The sequence below is a fragment of the Rousettus aegyptiacus genome, unplaced genomic scaffold, assembly GCF_014176215.1.
Source record: "Rousettus aegyptiacus isolate mRouAeg1 unplaced genomic scaffold, mRouAeg1.p scaffold_m13_p_1, whole genome shotgun sequence".
In the NCBI taxonomy this organism is placed as follows: Eukaryota; Metazoa; Chordata; class Mammalia; order Chiroptera; family Pteropodidae; genus Rousettus; species Rousettus aegyptiacus.
In genome coordinates, this window is record NW_023416284.1 from 12,599,102 (window position 1) to 12,615,568 (window position 16,467).

Genomic DNA, 16,467 nt, shown 5'->3' on the forward strand with positions numbered 1-16,467 from the left:
CAGAATTGCAGTGTCTTCCTCAGCGGCAGCAATAGCCTAGGCAAAGGTCTTCATGTAGAAGGCTTTCAAAGCTCTTGTAACTTCCTGATCCATTGGTTTGATCAAAGAAGTGGTGTTTGGAGACAAAAATACCACGTTGATATTGGGATGAAGATCACCAATGAAATAAACATTATCAACAACAAACAAAATCTTGAAAAACAGGTTATTCTCCGAATAGCAGTTCTCCATTCACTGGCACAGCAATTCAGGAGGGTATCTTGGAAAAAAAGCTGGGTCATCCATGCCTTCTTATTGCTCCTGTAGTACAAAGCGAGTATGTGCTTGTTGATATGCTTGAAGGCCCTGGGGTTCTCACTGTACCAAATCACAAAGGTTTAAAATTTGTAGTGTGGAACACTGCCCCAGACTGGTATCCTGTCCTTAAAAGCCTTAAAACTTGTCATTAACTTGACCTCCTTACAGACAAAAGTCCTTTTAGGCATCCATTTCCAGAACAGGGAGGTTTCATCCATATTGAACATTTGCTCTGGCAAGTAATTTTCCAATACAATATCAATTTCCAAAAATTCTTCAGCTGCCTTCACATCAGTACTCAAAGACTCACCACTCACTTTCACATTATGTATTAAATAACGATTCTTGAATTGTTTAAGCCACCCAGAGCTAGCAGTAAACTGCACATCGTAGCTGGGTCCCACCTTTTCTTTCAACATGCAAACAAACTTTTGGTTTCTGACACCATTTTCATGGTGCTGAGAGGCATATGCTTCTGTGTCTGGTCTTCAATCTGGGTCATCAAAAGTTTCTACAAGTTTGATATAGGCCCTTCTCAAACTTTTGTTGATCTCACGCCCCTCAATGAAGCAGATCCTTCAACAGTTTCCGTCGCTTTGTGCTTGTTTATTAAGATCATAGCTATGGTAGAATGAGACAAGCCTGACTGAAGAGCAATAGCCACCACTGATTTTCCACCTAAATAGTCCTCATGTACTTTTTTTGTTTCCAGGTCAATCACTCAACCTAACCTCTTACTAGCAACATTAGCGGTGGATTTGTATACTTAGGAGCCATGAACAAAACAATACAAGATTAAATCTAGCATAAAAGAAAATGATGAAATCAAGAGATATAGTAAACATGAGATTTATGAGGCTACTGCTAACATAACAGAGCGAACTGTTTTACAGCAAACTTTTTTCATTATTAGAGAGTACACTCTTAATAATTAATAGTATAGTAAATACATAAACCACTAAGAGTCACTTATTATCAAGTATTATATGCTGTATATAACTATATATCCTATACTTTTATACAATTGGCAGTGCAGGTTTGTTTACACCTGTTATCACCACAAACTAGTAATGTGTTGCGTCTACAGCATTATGAAAGCTATGATGTCACTAGACAATAAGAATTTTTCAGTTCCATTATAGTATGGGGCCACCATCATATATGTGATCCATCGCTGACTTTAAAATGCAGTGCATAATTGTACATATTCAATACTGAGATTATTAAATAGAACCTAAAACGATCACAAATACTTTCCAGGGGACACTGTAGTGTCAAGAGTAATGAACTATGGCACCGCCAGGTTTACTTTAACAAATGACTTATCTAAAGGGAAAATCTGTGATAGACGAGGGAATAAAAAATCATAAACTTTCACAAGACACAGAGTAAGACATTTAGGGTTCAACAAAACCCTCCAAAATCTCTCTTAAGAATACAAATACAACAAAGAGGGGCGGCATGTGCAGTAATATGTTACATTAGTCTCTATAATTTAGTGTTCATAAAATATTTCATTAAAAGGTGAGTCACCTGTGTAAAAAAAAAAAAAAATGACAACACAGAGGACTCTTCAGTAGTCCAAATTAAAAATAACTATAAAATATAGTTTAGCTATGCCTGATAAAGTTTATGTTCACAGTGTAACATGTTTTTAAAAATAACATTTCATCTTGATGGTTTACTTCTAAATGAGCAAAATGTAGGACAAAGGCCAAAATGTAGGACAAAGGCCAACACTATTAACTTTTGCCTGTTAACTGAGGCAAAAGACATTCTTTGAATAATCCACATAACTGTCTAAATTCTCCAATTGATATTATCTAACAAAACATAAAAACATTGGGTAATTTAAAAACCAACTGACACTGATGAAAAAGATTCTTGTATTTCATGAATGAATATGAAGGAAGCACCAACAATGAGTTAGATGGGCTACACCCATACGAAAAGGAAATAAAGTTCATTTGACTTTACTTTTTAAATGACAGAATAATTTCAACGAGATCAAGTCTCGCACTAACAGCACTTAGCTATAACGGGGCGTACTTTAGCGAAAAAACATAAGAGGAAATTAAGCTTTTATTTGCATTTTTCATTAAAAAAAAATTGGAATTTTCTTTTGCAACTGTTTTGAGGTAAAAAGATAAAATTCTACAAAATGATACTGTTGCTGCTGCAAAGTATGAACAATGAGACTGGGGGTTGTGAAAGAGAAAAGGCTAGTGCAAGCCCTAACAAAGGCCCAACACACTGGAGAGGCTAAACCCTGCGTATGAAAGCACTCTTTGTCTTTCTGGTCAATGCAAGGCCATTGAATGTCCCAGTATATAGTTTTATAAAAAAAAAAAAGGGGGGCAGGAGAAGAGGGAGGATGGGGAGTTCTGCCTCTTTAGGGGATATCTCCTCAGCTGCGTGGCTACAATAAGGATGAAGATTGCAAGGACACAGAAAAGCTTTCCAAGCATGCAGCTACCCAGGCTTTGTTTATTAACACAGCCCAGCAAAAGGACTCATGTGCCCTGCTTACGGTACATCTCACTTTACTATTAAAATTCAGAACTGCATTTCTATTTCACATTAACCCTTTTATTCTAGCTCATTCAGAAAACTACAGAGGAAATAAAAATAAAGTCTTTTGGCTTCCAGTGTGGACTCCAGCAATAGATAATCCCGTCCCTTTTGTTTGAGGATATCAGAAAAGTTTAAATTTAGAAAGACATTTCATTTTTTGTTCAAATGTTTTTCAAAAGACCAAGTGACCTAAGGAGGTTCTCTAACGAAGGCCACAGCAGCTCAGCGTTTAACACAGGTTCACAGCAGCGACCCCTCGTTTCAGTACTCTGCACTTACTGGAAAATAGCAAACCCTCAGGGTGTGGATCCTAACCATTCTCCTCACTGCCATAACTTAACCAAATGAAGGAAAGTTAGTGAAAAAAGTTGTCATAGTTTCATTAAATTTGATTGATAACTCATTGTATAATAGTTATGAAGCTACAGTTAGCATAAGACACTTCCTCTAAGGTTCTAAACAAAGAAAAGGTCCAATCCTTGGTATTAAGGTTAAAAATAGAAATGTTGATTTGCTTAAAACACACACACACACAGAGGACATTAATATGTCATTACTAGAAATTTTTATTTCAAAAACCCACTCTATGACTAAGGTTTGATATATCCACATGGCTGACTTTATGAAACACATTAGAATTCACTTATGAGACAGACATCAGATTGCAAATGTATTTTAATAATTATTAATAATTATTTTTAAGGTTCTATAATTAACTGTTGAACTAGAAATTTTGCTTTAACACTACTTTAAGAATTAATGAATTCTGTCTTTTGTGTTGAAATGGGTATGAAATTGTAAAATCAAAGATTAGGAAGAGTCGTGGGACATGATCACATAAAAACGAATGCCTAACTAAATAAAGAAAAAAAGAAAGACTCAGAAATTAAGTAACATCCTGAAGGTCACAGAGCTAAATATCCTTTATAATGACAGTAGAGAATAAAAAGCCAAATGCATATACAGTTTGCAACCTCATTTTTTACTGGGTCATGATTTGCAAATGAGTAAATCTTCTACTGGTCCCAAAGGGCCTCTAACACAACTTTCTGGGAACCACACAGACTTCTGAAAGATAAGGTATTTCTGTGAGAATAAAGGGATATAATAAAAACAAAGAATGGCAAATAAACTTATTTGGTAAATCAAAGGAAGAAGTAAATGTTATATACTTTGAAATAGTACAAAGAAAACTACAACTATAACCATAGCCTGTAGATCTGCAGATGTCCTGTGCTATTAACCATAACTAGTTTTCTCAAGATCACTATTAAAAAATTCAAATGGTACAGAGCATATAATGTAAATACCAGTACAAAAGCATTAAGATTGTACCTCCCTTCATCCAATCTTTTTCTCCTAACGGTAACCACTATCAAGTATTTTATCTATCTTCCCAGAAATTTTCTATACACATGCATACGCTATCATTTTCAACAACTCTTAAAAATTGCTTCTATAATTTATCATTATGATTATTCTAAAATTATCAAAAATGTCAGATCACTATAGGTTTAAGAAATAAAATTTCTAAATATGAGTCATTCACAATTATGAAAACATGATAATAAAGACTGTTAGATAAGAGAAGTTATAGAAAATAAATGTACCAAGTTTAAACAGAACTTAATATTCCATCTGTAAAGACCATTTTTTGCACTTAATTTCACACGATGGAGCCAATTAAAATATACATACTAGATAAATCATACTATCTTTTTGACAAGTTATATAATCTATTAATCTTTGTAACTATTTCTCAGTGTAGTCCATCTTCATTTCCTTTCAGTTACATTTTATTAAATCTGTTATAATCCAGTAATCACTCCTTTATAAATAAAATTAGGTCAAATCACAAACTAACAATAGCACTCCAAGTCCTGTTAAAGTCAAAGAACAAAAATCTATTACACTATAAATGCAGTCTTTGGTAAATATGTCCTAAGAGATATAAAACTCAAGATACCAGTTTTAAATATGCATAGCCCAACTGATGGGCGGGTAGGGTGTAGACTAGACTAATGAACATGGATCTCAACACCTCACATCACCAAAAAAATATCTCAGTATAAGAGCAGCAACAGTATAAACTTTAAAATCATACTTGAGCTAGAATCCCACATCTACCACCAAGCTTGCTTTCTAACTTCTAAAATGGTATTCTTAACAAACCTAACAGACACTCAACAAATGGTAGCGATTATTATTACTATTAGGAGTAGCAGATTTAAAGGAGACCTTTCATATATTACAATAAATGTAATGCTTCCTACAGTAGCATTTCAAATACAAAATTACCAACAGCGTTCCTGGCATAATTGTAAAATATATATATACATACAAATATACATTCTATTTCCTAAACTTATGAAGGTACACATATGCTATCATATAGTTAAATTCTAAAAAGTGTGAGAATATTTGACAATAAAACGTCAAAAATACCACTTGAGCATACTTTCACTTTTCCACTGGCCTTGTGAAACAATTTTTTCACCTCAATCCAGAGAATTGGAAGGGAAAACATTTTTAACTTGTTTTACACTGGATCCTAACTATATAACACACATATATATATATATATTAGTCATTAAGACGATTTCATTGCCTTCCAATCTATAAGCTGTCACTATTAAGAGCAACTGTGATACACCAAGATTTTGATGAAAAGAACAATTTGTAAGCAGCAGTTTCTTCTCTCATTGCTCATATTATCAAAATTCTTTAATTCCAAATGTACTAGTATTTATCATGCTTCAGCGAACCATCTCAGTAGATATGACTCAAAAACTGGTAACTTAAACTTATATTGTTCTAAGTGGTAAAAAGTCTTACTGTCTGCTAATCACATCCTCCTGAAACGTCCCACACTAAAAACACGGCCATAATCTACGAAACTTTACCATTTACCCCTAACGCACTTCCTTCCTCTGGCTGCTTACTGGTTATAGCATCATCATCGATCCACAAGCCCAATGAATTGGTAACAATCAATCTTAACTTCCCTTACTCCCTTGCCCTACACATCATCTATGTTTCATAACCAGACAGAAAATGGAAAAGATCCACGCTGTAGCTTAAACTGTGACATTAAGCTTCTTTAATTGTTGTCAATTTCTCAACTAAACCACTGCTTCAAAATATGCTACCTAAGTGGCCACTGATTCTCTTAGGATTTCATATTATAAGCACATTACCAAAACTTTGTAAAAGAGAAAATTTTAAATCTACCCACACGTCTACATCCCCAGACTACTCCATTTTTGTTTTATCTTCCAGTACTTTCTCTTATGTATGCATTTTCTTAAAACGTTAACAATATACAACTATCTTTTGCTTATTAAGTCATGTATTTTGCTAGTATTCGTTACTGTATTTCAAAAATAAATTCATTATAAAATGTATAAATTTTGTTGAAATACAAGACTATAAAAAGGAAATTAAAAATCATTCAACCCCAAGCCAGTGATAATCACTATTAAAAATTTAGTATTTCTTCCCACTCCTAAGAATTAACTGTTTGATTTTAATTCTATATTGTTAATGAAACTCTGATAGAATATGGAATTCCCCTAATAAAGGCCTGAACTAACTTGGCCTGATTTAAGTTATCATTAGTCCAAAGTGTCATGCTGATTTTGATTTTCAAAGTGATTGATCATCATTTGTACATCTTCAAGACTACAATCACTAGCATGCAGCAAATCCAGGGAAAACTTCCTAAAGGTAGAGCATCATCAAAAGCCTATCGAATTAAAGAAAATTAATTTCTACCAAAACTAGAAGAATTACACTAAACCTGTAATCATCCTTTCATATAAATGATATTACAAGACTTGGCAAAGATTAGAACTCCCTATTAACACACACACACACACACACACACACACACACACACACACAGATACAAAAACCATACAAAAGAATTAGTTTCTCGGGGGAATTTATGCATAGTGAGAGGACAAAAGTAAAACTTTAAAATTTGAAAAACAGATGAGATAAATTCTAAAATACAACTCTAAGATCAGGGTCAAAATAAAATGAAACATATTCCTCTTAGTGTTTCCTTTTAATTGGTGTGTAACCTTAATTGTGGCTTTAATTTAAAAAGGAAAATGTCACCCCTTGATAGATCCTGACCCGACCATTTAAATCTGTTATAGAGCCCAGGAAAAAGGCACCGTGAGTTATCCACACCTCACCTCATCTCCAAAGCTCCTCCAGATCCGCTGCTATCTGCCCGCCCCACTGTGATCTCAGCTTTCCTAGCTTCAGAATACCTCTTTCTTCCCACCTCCACTTTGACACTATTCCTTCGATCCTGCTGTTTGTCAAGTCTCTTTAACTGACAACGTTGGAATCACCATCCTAGTTTACCCTCTCTGATCTTCAGTCCTATCCGTAACATCGACAGAAAAAGGACATAAGCCAAATTGTGGGTTTTATTAGTCGAAACCCACTACTCATTTAGTCCTCTCATACCAAGTAATGAGAAACAGATACAAGACGACATTCTTCATCTTATATAAAGCCCGAATGCAATGCAGAGCTACAGAGAAGAGCACAAATACTTTCAATTCTGTAAGATTTATTCATTCACTCGCTCACTCATTCACTCCTTTAACACACATTTATTAAGAGCCTGCTTTATGTCAGACATTGTTTTTAGAAACACAGGACAGATTTACAACACAAAGTCCCCACCCTCTTGAAGCTTATAGAAAACCAGTTAACAGTATGTCAACATGTCAATAAATGACATTTACATCTTATAGCTTTAATCTTCATATATACAAATAGTAAACAAATTAAAAATTATAAAAAAAAAATTTAAAGGGGGTACAAATATTCTTGTAAATAATGTGAACAAAGTCACAAAGTAATCTGCAATCAAAATAGCCACACTAATTATATTTTAGGAAAAAAATTAGAAGGTTTTCCAATTTAGAGGCTATCAAATCTCAATCTCATACTGAAATGTGACAAATATCTACTCTAAATGGTAGCAAAGGTGACCACACAGTAATCTGTAAGGGCTTATTAGTGAATACTTATTCTAGCCAACCAATATACAAAAGGATAAGAGGGAATTATTAAATGCCCATCTGTGCAGGGCGTGATACTATAAAACAGTCTTAATCTCAAAGAACTTATAATTTGGTTAAATAACATATGGGTATAACAGATAAACCATTCAAGGAATTTTTTGAGGAATGCCAATCAGTGACACCAATGACTGTAGGAATTCAGAAAACAAAGAAGTGTTTGTGGACTGGGATAATGAAGAACCATCCCACAAAGAAGAAAGGATTGAAATGGATTACAGAAGATGTAAAAGACCAAGAGGCAGCCTAAGTAACAAAAACACAAATACAGGAATAAGAATATACCCGGAATAGTCTATGACTATATATTGTGATTAAATCTAAGTGAGCTGGTAATCATGCTCTCTTCTCCCCACATCCCCGTCTCAGCCCACAGAATGAATGGACACTGCTGCCATTTTTCACATCATTAATGGATCTAAAATGGTGTCACTGTGCCTGTGCAGGGTAGGACAAGTAAACAGGAGGTCCACACAAGATTAGGAAGTTGCAGAATATCAGAACTAAAAAGGATTCCAGTTCTACTACATTCTTCCACAGATAAATGAAACTCAGGAAAGTCATCAAATAAAGCCACAAAGTCAACGGCAAAGTTAAAATTACTACCCAGGTTTTGCTGATGCTTATGATTGAACATAACCTTCCTATTGAGTCCGAGGTAGCTGCAGAATCCTCCAAGAGAAAACAAGCAGTAGGCAATCAGGCAAAGGTCCAAGCGAAGAAACAGTACAGATCTGTTGTCATCTTTGAGATGGGTTTAAAGTTATAGGAGCTGATGAAATCGTGAAGAAGTATACAGAAAAAAGAGAGAGAGAGCTGAAGACCCGATCTGAGAAAATATGCAGGTGATCACACTCTTTTCCCCATATCCCTGTCTTAGCCCACAGGATGGACACTGCTGCCATTTTTCACATTAGTGGATTGAAAATGGTGTTGCTGAACTTATGCGTGTTATTATCCTGACCACTAAGCAGTTAACCCCTGTAAGACAAGCCCTGTCGTAGGCTACAAGTGTCCCAAGTTCTATCGGTGACTGACAGTTCAACCCGAAGATGACAGAAGGGATGAGAAGAACATGTATTGGGATTTGAGGGACCCAACGTATTCATATTCCTACCCCTTCAAAGTTCTAAGTGAAAGAGATGTCAGAAGAGAATAAAAAAATGCCAGCTTTACTACTGATAAAAGCTAAACCAGGGAATTCAGCTTGTGCCCAAGAACAAACTGGGCTTTCTACTCCCTCGGCCCAACACTTTGGAACTTGTACTGGAGGCCAAGTTGGTCAGTAGAACTGATATTTATCTAGCTAGCTCCCCAGCAGAATACAGAGAATGCAAGAGAAGGACCACTGGTTTTTAAAGCCCTTCCAGTCATTAACTCTCTTCTCACCTGAGACTGAAGAGAAGCACAGAAGGCTTCTTCTCAATAGAGCCAGGCTCAAGAATTCATTCCGGTTCTAAGAATTGACTTGGTAAGGGAATCAATTTGATGTCTAGTGATTTCAAAGTATTGGTTCTCAACCTTTGCTACACATGAGAATGGCCTCTAGAGCTATTAAAAACCCAAATGTTTGGCCTGTACTCTAAAACTAAATCAAAACTAAATCTGGAAGGGATATTCACATTTTTAACTCTTTCCAAGTAATTTCAATGTGCAGCCAAGGTTAAGAAGTATAGTAAAACAAGAGCAGAAGCCAAATGTTACAGAGTTAAGGCATGTGAATGGGTGATGAGGAATGTGGAAAGAGCAAGCAAAGACCAATCTTTCAGTCAATTTTGTATTTAAAAATGCAAACTAAAACAAAACAACACTGAAATAATGCCTTATGCAGCAGCAGCTCAAGATAGGTACCTTCAGTACTGGAAGTTCTGAAAAAGCTACAGGCACAAGTTAAAGATTTGGCAGCAAGGTCAAGAATGAGCATGCGAAAGAGTGGAAGAACGGAGCAGGAACCTTGAGAAAAGGGAGAGGGAATGGAAGTAAGCCCAAAAGGAGATGACAGGGGTATCCCTGTAAACAGAAAGGACAACTTCCAAAGAAAGTCGAGTGATGACACAAACAAATATTTTCATGAAGAACTAGAAAGTGAAACAAGGACACTTTTTCCTCATCTTACATTCCCATTGCTTTGCTCTTCTCAGCTAAGTCAGGGAAGTTATCTCTATTGGTAAAAAATGGAGGAAGATCTACAGAGAGGCAACTGAAAGCCTGAAGATATGTAAAATATCTTAACAGAAAACAGAAGATACTGCAAAGTTTCCTTTCCTTTGCTGTGCTCGTGACCACTGATTTCCCAGCCACACATATTTTAAAAATAATGTGTGTATACTACCAACCACTGTTACTCATTTTTCAGCCAAGATCACCACAGGTATCAACAATATTCTCTAAAATTAGGCACCACCCAAAAATGTCTGTGGTGAAAAAATGTATACTTTCAAAATAAACAGTTCTGTGGAACCTAGACCAAGCTAATTGAGAATTATTCGTTCATAACAACATAAAATCAACATTTCAATATTCTTTGGCTGAAGATCTAGTTAATTTAAATGGCAGTCCGAGACCTTCCACTTCAGCTCAGTTCATCTCCGAACCGACCTATTCCCCTGTACTACTTCAAAAAGTTCTTCCTCTTCCATTTTCATAAGAGACTCTCTGATGCTTGTTTTTAAAGAGGAAAAATGGGAAAGACAACTAATTTTTAATAGATATTGACCACAATTATATAACTGGAATTTTTTAAGTACTTCAAATGTCAACAATAAACTCAGAAAAATAACTTGCCCTTCAAAATAGTATATTCCTTAGCAACAATAAATCATTTTTAATTATATAAGCTTAGAACCTTATACTTTCAATGCCTTTTTAAAAGAGTTTGAGAACATTTGTATTTTTATTATGCTAAGAAACTTTCAGCTTTGTTTTCTAAAAGGTTCGATTAAATGAAAAAAGAGCAATGAGAATGAAGTATATACAACTGGTATGAATCTCACAAATGAGGTTGAATAAAAGGAATCAGATACAAAAAAAAAAGATAATTCTGTGTGACTGTACTCATATAAAGTTCAAAAACTGACAAAAAAACAGTATGTTGTTGGAAATAGGTACATGGGAGCAGATACTGACTGGAAGAACACCTGGGTGTCTTCTGTGGTTCTGGAAATATTCTATTGCTTTATGTTCTATATTGGTGTTTTTAGTATGTGAAAATTTGCTGTGATGTTCACTTACAAGTGTTTTGAAGTGGTTTGTTACCAAATAAACTTATCTATGCACAAATACAATTCTTCCATTGTTAACAAAATTAGGAGGCAGTTATTATAACTTTACCACTTGGCCACCCTGGCCCAGTTTCTAAAGCTCATATATAAAATGGAGTTGCTGTGAAAATTAAGTAAATTAATCCCTGACACAGTAGTTGGCATAGAGTCAGTGTTTAATAAATGTCAGCTTGGGTGGCAGGGCTGGGGTGGGGGGGACTGTTATTCCTTCAGTGCTCTCTGTAACATATTCACTGTCTCATCTACACTTTTGCCTCACCATCATCACCTAGCTCATCCAGACTCACCCAAATCCTAACCATTCCTCAAGGTCAAGTTTAAATCCTTCCTCTCAAAGTATTTTATGACTACTCTTACCTTCAAGTTTCCCTTTTCTAAGGCCAACTGTATCCACAAAACAGCTAAATAATATAATGTACATATGTAAGTTTTACCTTAAAAGAACCATATTTCATTTCTCCCATGTGTCCCACAATGTGAAGACACAATAATCTAAGAGTTCACGAACCACAGTAGTCCCCCTTTATCTGTGGGGCTTTGCTTTCTGTGCTTCCAGGTACCCACAGTCAACCGTGGTCCAAAAACATTAAATGAAAAATTCTAGAAATAAGCAATTCTTAAGAGACTGAACTTGCACACTGTACTTAACAGTGTGATGAAACCTCATGCCATCCCACTCTGTCCCATCCAAAATGTAACTCATCCCTTCCCCGAGTGTACCCACGCTGTATACATTACCGACCTGATAGTTACTTAGTAGCCACCTTGGTTATCAGATCCACTGTCGCAATATCACAATGCCTGTGTTCAAGTAACCCTTATTTGACTTAATAATGCTACATTCATGTAATTTTTATTAAAGTATATCATAATACTTGTTCCATCTTATTATTGTTGTTGTTAATCTTATACTGTGCCTAGTTTCTAAACTTTATCATAAGTATGTATGTATAGGAAAAAACATAGTGTGTATATTATAGGGTTTGGTAGTACCTGAAGTTTCAGGTATCCACTGGGGGTCTCAGAACGTATGCCCTGCAGATAAGGAGGGACTACTATATTAGTCCCATCCTTTAATCTGTCACACAAATGAGTAACAATAGGAGTGTTCTAGTTGGATATTCCAGGGATCTTCTAGACATTAATACTTAAGTGATCACTGATAATCACTCTATCACTTTGAAGTCCTACTACAATACTCTAAGAATCAGGTGAATAGCATAAAAAAGCAGGGGGAGGAGTTTCACAATCCAAACTATGAAGCTCAAAAAGAACATGTACCTATGCTATAAAAACTAAAGCTTAATAGCTATATCTCAAATCTGCTCCTGGGATGAAGTGGGATGCTGAAGGTAAGGAGAGAGAGAGGGTGCTACTTTGGAGAAAAGAGCTTCTCAGCAGGGGCAAGCCGTTGGGGGAAGAAAAATAAACATCACTGTAACAGCAGACACTACTGAGCACTCCCTGGGTCCCACGCTAAGCATGCACATGCACTTGTCATTTAAGACTCAAAACAACTGTGAAATAGGTGTGTCATTATTAAACCTATTTTACAGATTAAGAAGTTTGGGAATAGAGAGGGTACGTGGCTTTCCCAAGGGCACAAAGCTAGTGAGAGTCAGTGCAGAGATTCAACCCAAGTCACCTGAGCTCTAGTTCCACTGAAGTCTGTGGCCCCCATCTCTTACTTCTCCCCTAGAATAAATCCATGTAATTATAAACAATTAACTTAAAAGAATGGAGAGATGCTTAACAAAGCTTTGTTTCAATTTGAAAGGATAGAGGAGTTTAGATGCATTTTCAGTATAGTACTGCTCTTATTACATTATATAAAAACTGCTTGATTCTATTGATTTATTATCAGTTATGAAGTACAAATGACAGAAGAGAATGGCATTTGTTTTGGAATGTCATAAATTAGTTGGAAAATGAGTTACAAAGTTAAACCTACTACTTGTTAAATAAACACCTCATTATTTAATAGGTTTTCACACGCCTAATGTTTCAATATTTTTAGCAGTTAGCACCCAGATACAGAACAAATTTTCTGCCAGATCAAACAATAGATTTTTTTCAATTTGGGTTAGTTCAAGTTCAGCTGTGATTCAATTACTGTAGTCCAGCCAATAATATTGAGCACTTCCATGTAAGAAAACAACTCAATCTAAACGTGTGAAAAACTTATTTCCAAGGCATTTAACACATCAGCTGAGGGCTAAGTCTGCCAGTTTGCATTACACATGTGAAAGATGTATAATTACACTTCTACTGGTAGCAATGCTAAGTTTCAAGTAACTCCAGATTTCAGACTCAGGCAAGACCAGAATCATGATTTTGGAGGCCAGAGATTTACAAGCCAAAATCATGTATGAAGGTAAAACTGCACAGTGGAAAAGATAAATATAAAAGTATATTTATTATAATCCACTCCCAACTAAATAAAATCCTCTAGAAATTGCTGTTCCATTTGATGGCCCGGCTTTTACTCTTATAAGATGTCTTCATGATCCTCCTCATTCTCTCCTAATGGTAAATTATCAAAATATTAGAAGATTGTAAAACATCCATCTAGTCTCAAAAGATCTGCTACAATCCTTTTTAACTGCGCTAGCCCACAGTGACCCTGAGACACTGGTAGACTTAAATAATACAAGACCAGACACTCGAGGGGGAAAAAAAGGAGTCACTCAAAAAGGAGTACCTAATCAGAACATTTGGGCCAAAAATTTGGGTTAAAACTTACTGTCACTAAAAAAAAAGGGGGGGTGATGGGGGGCTTAAATCAGACAATTTTTTACTTTAAACAGCAGAAAACAAACTACCAAAAAAACTCACTTCTTTTGTATATTATAATCGAGCAAAATTCTGTCACAAAAGTCCCATAAAAAAAAAGAAACACTGGTCAATGGTATAATTCCAGTAATGACAAAGAGCATGCATTAAATGACAACATAGTGAAAGCATTTCTATTTTACAGAAATGCTATGGTACAGCTTTCTGATCTAGGGGCCAATTCAAGGATTGAAAATACATTATATTCTCTTCCTCAAATATTATATATATCTCATCAAATTCAAGGCATATTGCAGAGCCTTCAACAAATGTACTTCATCATTTGGCAAACATTCAAACTGCCATCTGATAACCTGTAGTAAAGATGTGCTATTGCTTGTTAAATGGACACTAGTGGCTTCAAATACCGAAAGTCAACAAATATGATACCCTACTATGGAAATGTAAAGAGTAGGTAGGTTTCATTCTGCATCTACAGAAGACCATCTCACTGAGGCATGTTCAGCAAAGGCTTGACTACCTACAGTAAGAACAGTTTTCAGAATCCTGAAATCTCAAGCTGTCGCAACCAAGATTGGTTGATATTTTGGTATGTTGGCTTCTAAATTTTTCTGTAAGGGAAGCATAAAATGCATTCATTTTGGCCTGCTAACAAAGTATATTCCTAAAAAGGATCTTGCACCTACTGTTTCCTCTGCCTGAGACACCCCATCCACAGATATGCACATATCCTCACAACTTAATACTCCATTTCCTTCCTGTCTCTGTTCAAATTTCCCCTTATAAAAAGAAGCTTTCCTTGACACGCTATGTAAAGTAACAACTCTCTACAACTTCTCTGTATCCTGCATTATTTTTCCACATAGCACTTATCACCATATGACTTTACATATTTGGTACTATCTCTCTCCTCCTGCTATAATATAGGTTTTATAAGAACAAAGCTTTTTTTATTCACTGCTCTATCTTTAGCTCTTAATACAATGCCTGGGACATAGCTGGTATGCAACAGATGTTTGTTGAATAAATGAACAAATGAATGAATTCCTTAAGCCCACCTATGCATAAGGCCTTACTGGTTTCCTAGCAATAATATGTTAATAGCTTGTTTTGAGGATTCTATGATTCAAACTGCAACAATTTCATAAATTATTTGCATTATACCTAGCAACTTATATTGCACTATCAGGCACTAATATTCATGAAATTACCCAGCACCTACAGCAAAGAATGTGCAAAAAGAACATATAATACACTAAAGAAAGAAACAGTAAAGGGTAAGAAAGACAACTATCTATATTAAAAACAGATTTCTTAGACATTATAGAATTCACTCCACTAGATCTGCCAGTAAAAGTAAAAAGTATTTCTTCCTACATTTAAAAGGCACCTATGAAAATAAATTTAATTATTAAAAATTTGAGCACTGTCAATCATGTAATTTTACTTTGGTCATGATGAAGCTTAGATCTAAATCTGATACCCACATCCAACAATCACCAAGGGTCTTTGGCATTCATTTCTATAAAATCCTCAAGCTTTATCTACTTGTTTGTTTTTAATCCCTATATCCATTTTCCCTTTGATTTCCTTATCGTTTTGTCATCTAGTATCATTTCAAGAACTTTTATAAACCACTTTAAATACTTCTTGGAATGAAATTCCGAAATAGCACAGATTAATTAACTCTAAAGATTACTATTAGATGTCCCTTTCTGCTCAGGATATAGAAAGCTACAAAGAACAAAGTATCCATACTAAAGAAGAAAAGGTCAGATAATCTAAAATAACTTTTCTTGAGCCCATCAGAGATCACTGACGTTGCAAGGTAACCAAATAAACTGAATTCCAAAGAGGCGCAAGGCCCTCCAAAAAGGACAGAACACACATGGCAAGTCACAAGGGAAGGAGGTAATTATAATACAGTGTGCTTTAAAAAAATCTGCTAAAAATTTAATAAATTCCTAAAAGCTAAGTGTGGGCTAGCATACCAGTTTCCCAGCTGGGTTCCCTAGACACAACAGGAGTCTGCACTCATTCATTTGCAAGGCCTCTTTTTTACAAGGCTTCTAGGGTGCTTATGAGAAAGACTGGGTTCGTGGCAAAAGACTAGAGAAAGTACTACTAAATGTCACAGATGTGCAAGAGGTGATCAGCCATTGCTGTGAACATGCACAAAGCCCCATCTGATTACTCAGATCCTTTTCTTCTATGAAGCAAAAGCTTTAGGCCACTGGAGAAGTGGCAACAAACCCTTTCTCTCCCAGGACACTGGAAAACATTTATTGTTGCTGGGATAAGGTGATAAACAAATCCTTCTAACTCTGTGGGGAAGGGTAGGAAACCACCTTGGGCCTGGGATCCCATACTGGTATACCAAGCAGAAGTCTCCTGAAGTTGGGAGGGGAAGGAAACCC

General features: G+C 35.6%; 1 protein-coding gene across 36 annotated transcripts in view; it reads right to left on the reverse strand.

The window, feature by feature from the left end:
- EIF4G3 (eukaryotic translation initiation factor 4 gamma 3) overlaps positions 1-16,467 on the reverse strand; it is a 267,806-nt gene that overhangs the window by 214,356 nt on the left and 36,983 nt on the right. The gene's annotated exons all lie outside the window — the stretch shown is intronic.